The sequence below is a fragment of the Salvelinus namaycush genome, unplaced genomic scaffold (genome assembly GCF_016432855.1).
Source record: "Salvelinus namaycush isolate Seneca unplaced genomic scaffold, SaNama_1.0 Scaffold1699, whole genome shotgun sequence".
Classification (NCBI taxonomy): Eukaryota; Metazoa; Chordata; class Actinopteri; order Salmoniformes; family Salmonidae; genus Salvelinus; species Salvelinus namaycush.
The window spans coordinates 44,881-54,774 of NW_024058451.1; positions in this window are offsets into that span (position 1 = coordinate 44,881).

The window sequence follows — 9,894 nt, forward strand, 5'->3', positions numbered from 1 at the left end:
CTGTAATATAATGCATATTACTGTAGCATAAAGCATATTACTGTAGCATAATGCATATTACTGTAGCATAATGCATATTACTGTAGCTCCCTGGAGTATAATGCATATTACTGTAATATAATGCATATTACTGTAGTATAATGCATATTACTGTAGCATAATGCATATTGCTGTAGCATAATGCATATTGCTGTAGCATAATGCATATTACTGTAGCATAATGTATATTACTGTAGTATAATGCATATTACTGTAGCATAATGTATATTACTGTAGCATAATGCTGTAGTATAAATCATATTACTGTAGTATAATGCATATTACTGTAGCATAATGCATATTGCTGTAGCATAATGCATATTACTGTAGCATAATGTATATTACTGTAGTATAATGCATATTACTGTAGCATAATGTATATTACTGTAGCATAATGCTGTAGTATAAATCATATTACTGTAGTATAATGCATATTACTGTAGCATAATGCATATTACTGTAGTATAATGCATATTACTGTGGCATAATGCATATTACTGTAGTATAATGCATATTACTGTAGCATAATGCATATTACTGTAGCATAATGCATATTACTGTAGTATAATGCATATTACTGTGGCATAATGCATATTACTGTAGTATAATGCATATTACTGTAGCATAATGCATATTACTGTAGCATAATGCATATTACTGTAGCATAATGCATATTACTGTGGCATAATGCATATTACTGTAGCATAATGCATATTACTGTAGCATAATGCATATTACTGTAGCATAATGCATATTACTGTAGTATAATGCATATTACTGTAGTATAATGCATATTACTGTAGCATATTACTGTAGTATAATGCATATTACTGTAGCATAATGCATATTACTGTAGTATAATGCATATTACTGTAGCATAATGCATATTACTGTAGTATAATGCATATTACTGTAGCATAATGCATATTACTGTAGTATAATGCATATTACTGTAGCATAATGCATATTACTATAGCATAATGCATCTTACTGTAGCATAATGCATATTACTGTAGCATAATGCTGTAGTATAATGCATATTACTGTAGCATAATGCTGTAGTATAATGCATATTACTGTAGCATAATGCATATTACTGTAGTATAAATCATATTACTGTAGTATAATGCATATTACTGTAGCATAATGCATATTACTGTAGTATAATGCATATTACTGTAGTATAATGCATATTACTGTAGTATAATGCATATTACTGTAGCTCCCTGGAGTGTAATGCATATTACTGTAGTATAATGCTGTAGCATAATGCATATTACTGTAGTATAATGCATATTACTGTAGCTCCCTGGAGTGTAATGCATATTACTGTAGCATAAATCATATTACTGTAGCTCCCTGGAGGTTAATGCATATTACTGTAGCATAAATCATATTACTGTAGCTCCCTGGAGTGTAATGCATATTACTGTAGCTCCCTGGAGTGTAATGCATATTACTGTAGCTCCCTGGAGTGTAATGCATATTACTGTAGCTCCCTGGAGTGTAATGCATATTACTGTAGCTCCCTGGAGTGTAATGCATATTACTGTAGCTCCCTGGAGTGTAATGCATATTACTGTAGCTCCCTGGAGTGTAATGCACATTACTGTAGCTCCCTGGAGTGTAATGCATATTACTGTAGCTCCCTGGAGTGTAATGCATATTACTGTAGTATAATGCATATTACTGTAGCTCCCTGGAGTGTAATGCATATTACTGTAGCTCCCTGGAGTGTAATGCATATTACTGTAGCTCCCTGGAGTGTAATGCATATTACTGTAGCTCCCTGGAGTGTAATGCATATTACTGTAGCATAAATCATATTACTGTAGCTCCCTGGAGTGTAATGCATATTACTGTAGCATAAATCATATTACTGTAGCTCCCTGGAGTGTAATGCATATTACTGTAGCATAAATCATATTACTGTAGCTCCCTGGAGGTTAATGCATATTACTGTAGCATAAATCATATTACTGTAGCTCCCTGGAGGTTAATGCATATTACTGTAGCATAAATCATATTACTGTAGCTCCCTGGAGTGTAATGCATATTACTGTAGCTCCCTGGAGTGTAATGCATATTACTGTAGCTCCCTGGAGTGTAATGCATATTACTGTAGCTCCCTGGAGTGTAATGCATATTACTGTAGCTCCCTGGAGTGTAATGCATATTACTGTAGCTCCCTGGAGTGTAATGCATATTACTGTAGCTCCCTGGAGTGTAATGCACATTACTGTAGCTCCCTGGAGTGTAATGCACATTACTGTAGCTCCCTGGAGTGTAATGCATATTACTGTAGCTCCCTGGAGTGTAATGCATATTACTGTAGCTCCCTGGAGTGTAATGCATATTACTGTAGCTCCCTGGAGTGTAATGCATATTACTGTAGCTCCCTGGAGTGTAATGCATATTACTGTAGCTCCCTGGAGTGTAATGCATATTACTGGAGCTCCCTGGAGTGTAATGCAGATACAGTTGACGTCAGAAGTTAACATACACTTAGGTTGGAGTCATTAAATCTCGTTTTTCAACCACTCCACAAATTTCTTGTTAACAAACTATAGTTTTGGCAAGTCGGACACTTTGTGCATGACAAGTAATTTTTCCAACAATTGATTACAGACAGAATATTTAACTTATAATTCACTGCATCACAAATCCAGTGGGTCAGAAGTTTACATACACTAAGTTGACTGTGCCTTTAAACAGCTTGGAAAATTTGAGAAAATTATGTCATGACTTTAGAAGCTTCTGATAAGCTAATTGACATCATTTGAGTCAATTGGAGGTGTACCTGTGGATGTATTTCAAGGCCTACTTTCAAACTCAGTGCCTCTTAGCTTGACATCATGGGAAAATCAAAAGAAATCAGCCAAGACCTCAGTAAAAAAATTGTAGACCTCCATAAGTCTGGTTCATCCTTGGGAGCAATTTCCAAACGCCTGAAGGTACCATGTTCATCTGTACAAACAATAGTACGCAAGTATAAACACCATGGGACCATGCAGCCATCATACCGCTCAGGAAGGAGACGCTTTCTGTCTCCTAGAGATGAACGTACTTTGATGTGAAAAGTGCAAATCAATCCTAGAACAGCAGCAAAGGACCTTGTGAAGATGCTGGAGGAAACAGGTACAAAGTATCTATATCCACAGTAAAACGAGTCCTATATCGACATAACCTGAAAGGCCGCTCAGCAAGGAAGAAGCCACTGCTCCAAAACCGCCATAAAAAAGCCAGACTACGGTTCGCAACTGCACATGGGGACAAAGATCGTACTTTTTGGCAAAATGTTCTCTGGTCTGATGAAACAGAAATAGAACTGTTTGGCCATAATGACCATTGTTATGTTTGGAGGATAAAGGGGGAGGCTTGCAAGCTGAAGAACACCATCCCAACTGTGAAGCACGGAGGTGGCAGCATCATGTTGTGGGGGTGCTATGCTGAAGGAGGGACTGGTGCACTTCACAAAATAGATGACATCATGAGGATGGAAAATTATTTGGATATATTGAAGCAACATCTCAAGACATCAGTCAGGAAGTTACAGCTTGGTCACAAATGGGTCTTCCAAATGGACAATGACCCCAAGCATACTTCCAAATTTGTGGCAAAATGGCTTAAGGACCACAAAGTCAAGGTATTGGAGTGGCCATCACAAAGCCCTGACCTCAATCCCATAGATAATTTGTGGGCAGAACTGAAAAAGCGTGTGCGATCAAGGAGGCCTACAAACCTGACTCAGTTACACCAGCTCTGTCAGGAGGAATGGGCCAAAATTCACCCAACTTATTGTGGGAAGCTTGTGGAAGGCTACCCGAAACGTTTGACCCAAGTTATACAATCTGAAGGCAATGCTACCAAATACTAATTGAGTGTATGTAAACTTCTGACCCACTGGGAATGTGATGAAAGAAATAAAAGCTGAAATAAATCATTCTCTCTACTATTATTCTGACATTTCACATTCTTAAAATAAAGTAGTGATCCTAACTGACCTAAGACAGGGAATTTTTACTAGGATTAAATGTCAGGAATTGTGAAAAAATGAGTTTACCTTAGCCAAATACATTTAAACTTACGACTTCAACTGTACTTTCCTGATGTATGATGTGCATTTTTTCTGGAGATTTGTAATGTTTCTTTAGACAAAAAAGGACAAACAACCAGTGAATTTCATGAAAGTATGTGAGGCCTCTGGACTCTGGCCTTGGGTCTGATGATATTAGGCAACTACCTCATCCCCATATTGTTATTTTTTGGTCCTTTGCACCCCAGTATCTCTACTTGCACATTCATCTTCTGCACATCTATCACTCCAGTGTTTGCTAAATTGTAATTATTTGCAACTATGGCCTATTTATTGCCTTACCTCCATAATCTTACTTCATTTTCACACACTGTGTATAGATTTTTCTATTGTGTCATTGACTGTACGTTTGTTTATGTGTAACTCTGTGTTGTTTTTGTCGCACTGCTTTGCTTTATCTTGGCCAGGTTGCAGTTGTAAATGAGAACTTGTTCTCAACTGGCCTACCTGGTTAAATAAAGGTGAAATAAAAGATAATGTGTTATTCTGATGATAGGGACAGAGAACTATGATAATGTGTTATTCTGATGATAGGGACAGAGAACTATGATAATGTGTTATTCTGATAGACAGAACTATGATAATGTGTTATTCTGATGATAGAGACAGAGAACTATGATAATGTGTTATTCTGATAGACAGAACTATGATAATGTGTTATTCTGATGATAGAGACAGAGAACTATGATAATGTGTTATTCTGATGATAGAGACAGAGAACTATGATAATGTGTTATTCTGATGATAGAGACAGAGAACTATGATAATGTGTTATTCTGATGAGAGACAGAGAACTATGATAATGTGTTATTCTGATGAGAGACAGAGAACTATGATAATGTGTTATTCTGATGATAGAGACAGAGAACTATGATAATGTGTTATTCTGATGATAGAGACAGAGAACTCTGATGATAGAGACAGAGAACTATGATAATGTGTTATTCTGATGATAGAGACAGATACCTATGATAATGTGTTATTCTGATGATAGAGACAGATACCTATGATAATGTGTTATTCTGATGATAGACAGAGAACTATGATAATGTGTTATTCTGATGATAGAGACAGAGAACTATGATAATGTGTTATTCTGATGATAGACAGAGAACTATGATAATGTGTTATTCTGATGATAGAGACAGAGAACTATGATAATGTGTTATTCTGATGATAGAGACAGAACTATGATAATGTGTTATTCTGATGATAGAGACAGAGAACTATGATAATGTGTTATTCTGATGATAGAGACAGAGAACTATGATAATGTGTTATTCTGATGATAGAGACAGAGAACTCTGATGATAGAGACAGAGAACTATGATTATGTGTTATTCTGATGATAGAGACAGAGAACTATGATAATGTGTTATTCTGATGATAGAGACAGAACTATGATAATGTGTTATTCTGATGAGAGACAGAGAACTATGATAATGTGTTATTCTGATGAGAGACAGAGAACTATGATAATGTGTTATTCTGATGATAGAGACAGAGAACTATGATAATGTGTTATTCTGATGATAGAGACAGAGAACTATGATAATGTGTTATTCTGATGATAGAGACAGAGAACTATGATAATGTGTTATTCTGATGAGAGACAGAGAACTATGATAATGTGTTATTCTGATGATAGAGACAGAGAACTATGATAATGTGTTATTCTGATGATAGAGACAGAGAACTCTGATGATAGAGACAGAGAACTATGATAATGTGTTATTCTGATGATAGAGACAGAGAACTATGATAATGTGTTATTCTGATGATAGAGACAGAGAACTATGATAATGTGTTATTCTGATGATAGAGACAGAACTATGATAATGTGTTATTCTGATGATAGAGACAGAACTATGATAATGTGTTATTCTGATGATAGAGACAGAACTATGATAATGTGTTATTCTGATGATAGACAGAGAACTATGATAATGTGTTATTCTGATGATAGACAGAGAACTATGATAATGTGTTATTCTGATGATAGAGACAGAGAACTATGATAATGTGTTATTCTGATGATAGAGACAGAGAACTATGATAATGTGTTATTCTGATGATAGAGACAGAGAACTATGATAATGTGTTATTCTGATGAGAGACAGAGAACTATGATAATGTGTTATTCTGATGATATTAGGGACAGAGAACTATGATAATGTGTTATTCTGATGAGAGACAGAGAACTATGATAATGTGTTATTCTGATGAGAGACAGAGAACTATGATAATGTGTTATTCTGATGATAGAGACAGAGAACTATGATAATGTGTTATTCTGATGATATTAGGGACAGAGAACTATGATAATGTGTTATTCTGATGATATTAGGGACAGAGAACTATGATAATGTGTTATTCTGATGATAGAGACAGAGAACTATGATAATGTGTTATTCTGATGATAGAGAACTATGATAATGTGTTATTCTGATGATAGAGACAGAGAACTATGATAATGTGTTATTCTGATGATAGAGACAGAGAACTATGATAATGTGTTATTCTGATGATAGACAGAAAACTATGATAATGTGTTATTCTGATGATAGAGACAGAGAACTATGATAATGTGTTATTCTGATGAGAGACAGAACTATGATAATGTGTTATTCTGATGAGACAGAGAACTATGATAATGTGTTATTCTGATGAGACAGAGAACTATGATAATGTGTTATTCTGATGAGACAGAGAACTATGATAATGTGTTATTCTGATGATAGAGACAGAGAACTATGATAATGTGTTATTCTGATGATAGAGACAGAGAACTATGATAATGTGTTATTCTGATGATAGAGACAGAGAACTATGATAATGTGTTATTCTGATGATAGAGACAGAGAACTATGATAATGTGTTATTCTGATGATAGAGACAGAGAACTATGATAATGTGTTATTCTGATGAGACAGATAACTATGATAATGTGTTATTCTGATGATAGAGACAGAACTATGATAATGTGTTATTCTGATGATAGAGACAGAACTATGATAATGTGTTATTCTGATGATAGAGACAGAACTATGATAATGTGTTATTCTGATGATAGAGACAGAGAACTATGATAATGTGTTATTCTGATGATAGAGACAGAGAACTATGATAATGTGTTATTCTGATGATAGAGACAGAGAACTATGATAATGTGTTATTCTGATGATAGAGACAGAGAACTATGATAATGTGTATTCTGATGAGAGAGAACTATGATAATGTGTTATTCTGATGATATTAGGGACAGAGAACTATGATAATGTGTTATTCTGATGATAGAGACAGAGAACTATGATAATGTGTTATTCTGATGATAGAGACAGAGAACTATGATAATGTGTTATTCTGATGATAGAGACAGAGAACTATGATAATGTGTTATTCTGATGAGAGACAGAACTATGATAATGTGTTATTCTGATGATAGAGACAGAGAACTATGATAATGTGTTATTCTGATGATAGAGACAGAGAACTATGATAATGTGTTATTCTGATGATAGAGACAGAACTATGATAATGTGTTATTCTGATGATAGAGACAGAGAACTATGATAATGTGTTATTCTGATGATAGAGACAGAACTATGATAATGTGTTATTCTGATGATAGAGACAGAAAACTATGATAATGTGTTATTCTGATGATAGAGACAGAGAACTATGATAATGTGTTATTCTGATGATATTAGGGACAGAGAACTATGATAATGTGTTATTCTGATGATAGAGACAGAGAACTATGATAATGTGTTATTCTGATGATATTAGGGACAGATAACTATGATAATGTGTTATTCTGATGATAGAGACAGAGAACTATGATAATGTGTTATTCTGATGACAGAAAACTATGATAATGTGTTATTCTGATGATAGAGAACTATGATAATGTGTTATTCTGATGATAGAGACAGAGAACTATGATAATGTGTTATTCTGATGATAGAGACAGAGAACTATGATAATGTGTTATTCTGATGAGAGACAGAGAACTATGATAATGTGTTATTCTGATGATAGAGACAGAACTATGATAATGTGTTATTCTGATGATAGAGACAGAACTATGATAATGTGTTATTCTGATGATAGAGACAGAGAACTATGATAATGTGTTATTCTGATGATAGAGACAGAGAACTATGATAATGTGTTATTCTGATGAGACAGAGAACTATGATAATGTGTTATTCTGATGAGACAGAGAACTATGATAATGTGTTATTCTGATGAGACAGATAACTATGATAATGTGTTATTCTGATGAGACAGATAACTATGATAATGTGTTATTCTGATGATAGAGACAGAGAACTATGATAATGTGTTATTCTGATGATAGAGACAGAGAACTATGATAATGTGTTATTCTGATGATAGAGACAGAGAACTATGATAATGTGTTATTCTGATGAGAGACAGAGAACTATGATAATGTGTTATTCTGATGATAGGGACAGAGAACTATGATAATGTGTTATTCTGATGATAGACAGAGAACTATGATAATGTGTTATTCTGATGATATTAGGGACAGAGAACTATGATAATGTGTTATTCTGATGATAGAGACAGAACTATGATAATGTGTTATTCTGATGATAGAGACAGAACTATGATAATGTGTTATTCTGATGATAGAGACAGATAACTATGATAATGTGTTATTCTGATGATAGACAGAGAACTATGATAATGTGTTATTCTGATGATAGAGACAGAGAACTATGATAATGTGTAATTCTGATGAGAGAGAACTATGATAATGTGTTATTCTGATGATATTAGGGACAGAGAACTATGATAATGTGTTATTCTGATGATATTAGGGACAGAGAACTATGATAATGTGTTATTCTGATGATATTAGGGACAGAGAACTATGATAATGTGTTATTCTGATGATATTAGGGACAGAGAACTATGATAATGTGATATTCTGATGACAGAGAACTATGATAATGTGTTATTCTGATGATAGAGACAGAGAACTATGATAATGTGTTATTCTGATGATAGAGACAGAGAACTATGATAATGTGTTATTCTGATGATAGAGACAGAAAACTATGATAATGTGTTATTCTGATGAGACAGAGAACTATGATAATGTGTTATTCTGATGAGACAGAGAACTATGATAATGTGTTATTCTGATGAGACAGAGAACTATGATAATGTGTTATTCTGATGAGACAGAGAACTATGATAATGTGTTATTCTGATGAGACAGATAACTATGATAATGTGTTATTCTGATGATAGAGACAGAGAACTATGATAATGTGTTATTCTGATGAGACAGATAACTATGATAATGTGTTATTCTGATGATAGAGACAGAGAACTATGATAATGTGTTATTCTGATGATAGAGACAGAGAACTATGATAATGTGTTATTCTGATGATAGAGACAGAGAACTATGATAATGTGTTATTCTGATGAGAGACAGAGAACTATGATAATGTGTTATTCTGATGATAGGGACAGAGAACTATGATAATGTGTTATTCTGATGATAGACAGAGAACTATGATAATGTGTTATTCTGATGATAGAGACAGAGAACTATGATAATGTGTTATTCTGATGATATTAGGGACAGAGAACTATGATAATGTGTTATTCTGATGATAGAGACAGAGAACTATGATAATGTTTATTCTGATGATAGAGACAGAGAACTATGATAATGTGTTATTCTGATGAGAGACAGAGAACTATGATAATGTGTT